A 2,128-nucleotide genomic window follows, 5' to 3' on the forward strand; every position below is an offset into this window, starting at 1 on the left:
AGAGAGAGAGATCTGAGAAGGAATTTTGATAGCACTGATTTGCAAATATTTGTGAGTGTGAAGGAGAGAAGAAGAAAATGAGATGTCTGTGTCTGAAGGAGAGAAAGAGAAATAAATGTCGGCAATATAGAAAGAAAGAATGAGATAAGGAAATAAAAAGAAAAGGACAAAAACCACTTAACCAATTGGTTTATGATACACTTATTTTTCCACAGAAGGACTAAGATGTATTTTCATGTCTATAAACTCAAAAAAGTGCTATTAGAAAGTAAAGTGCTATATTTTGTAAATATAAACTTAAAAAGAGCTATAGAGTGTAAACGACTCATATATATATATAGATATAAACTAAAATAAATAAAACGAAAAAAATATAAATATATATATATAAATTAATTAATTAAATAATTAAAAAACACACACACACACTCACAAAAATTAGAGATGGGCGATAACAATAGGCACTTGCAAGGTTCAGATAGGCTTAGAGAAAACCACACGTCCAACAAAACGTTGATGAGCACGTTAGGTTTCAAAACGCTCATCGCTTAACTCTAAGAGATTATAACACTCTGTATGCTTTCTATGAGAACCGTTCTCCCATTAGTCTACAATCCATCAACGTAGACTATAAGATTAGCCCAAATCTCATAAAATTGGTCAAGCAGAACCGGTTCCATGGTGATGCATCGGAGAACCCCATGGACCATCTCGAAGATTTTGAAGAAATCTGCAGCACCAAGCAATCGATCGGAGTTCCTGCAGATTACATAAAGTGCAAGTTGTTTCCATTTTCTATTTGTGATAAGGCACGTGCATGGTTTAAGTCTTTGTCTCCTGGTTCACTCGGATCATGGGACGAATGCAAGGCTGCCTTCCTTAACCATTTCTACACCACCTCTAGATCAAACTTCTTTAGAGACAAGATTTATAGGTTCCAACAAAAAGGAGACGAAACTTTTCATGAAGCTTGGGATCGTTATAAAGGCTACATTAGGGAATGTCCTCATCACGGTTTTATAGATACATGCATCTTGAACACCTTCTACGAAGGTCTTGAATGGACATCTAAGGCTCCTCTAAATGTAGCAAGCGATGGAAACTTCATGACAAGGATTGTGGAAAAAGCTTACATCTTGATTGATAATCTTGCTACAAGCAGCAGAAACAATTGTCCTAATCAAGGAAGAACATCATGTTCTACTTCCCATGATCATAAGAAAATTGAAGAACTTAAAGCCATGGTGAAATTGTTTCTCCAAAATCAGCAGCGTTCTGTTAATGTCTGCGAAGCAGTTAATGCAGCTGAGGTAAATCATCAACTTGAAGCACAAGATTACGGCCATATGAATCTCCAATCTGCTCCAAAATCATCCCCAACCTCTCGAGACAACAAGCTCGAGCTTATGGTGCAACCACTTCTTATGAAGCTGCAAAGATTAGCAGACGATGTGGATATAAGAGTGGACTGCCTATGTACTGAACTTAATGGTAAATTTGAAGCTCTTTCCACTCATGTTGATAGCATGGACGTGCCGCTATCAACATAGTTCAAAAAGCACCGAAGTTATCGACAAACGAATCACTGAGGTACATGAAAAAATCGCCCAAGACACCCGCAACCTTGAGCTAAGTTAGACAACATGAATGATCTTGGGTACAAGTTAGACATCATGAATGATTACCTCACCAAGAACATTGAGGAGTCATTTCAGAAGTTCACTAACCTCTCAACTCATGTCAACATGCTCGAGAAACAAATCGGACAAATTGGAGAAAGTGTGAAGAGACAAGATGGTCATCTTCCGGGAAAAACCATAGACAATCCGATGTGGCGTTGCAATGTCATAGACACTGATGGTGAGAGGGAAAGGAAGTCACGCCTATTCCTAGTAATCAGGACACTGAAGTTGAATCTCCAGCATGTCCTGAAGAGTATGATGCAATAGGCAAAGTTCCACACCAAAGGAAGCTTCAAAAGATAAATGATTCAGTGAAGTTTGTATTCCCCTGAATAATTGAAGGTATGGAATTTTCTGACTCTCTATGTGACACAAGAGCAATGTGAATGTGATGTCTAAAGCAATTGCAAACGAGCTGGTATGTGTAACATCAAACCTCCTCACGG

The 2,128-nt window shown here is 38.1% G+C and overlaps 1 non-coding gene across 1 annotated transcript; it reads right to left on the reverse strand.

Annotated features, from left to right (window-relative positions):
* Nucleotides 1–907: 907 nt before the first annotated feature.
* LOC112087287 lies at nt 908–1,018 on the reverse strand. Its single transcript, XR_002900006.1, has one exon. It is a non-coding gene; the product is annotated as a small nucleolar RNA R71 (small nucleolar RNA).
* Nucleotides 1,019–2,128: the final 1,110 nt, after the last annotated feature.

The sequence above is a fragment of the Eutrema salsugineum genome, unplaced genomic scaffold, assembly GCF_000478725.1.
Source record: "Eutrema salsugineum unplaced genomic scaffold, Eutsalg1_0 scaffold_9, whole genome shotgun sequence".
NCBI lineage: Eukaryota > Viridiplantae > Streptophyta > Magnoliopsida > Brassicales > Brassicaceae > Eutrema > Eutrema salsugineum.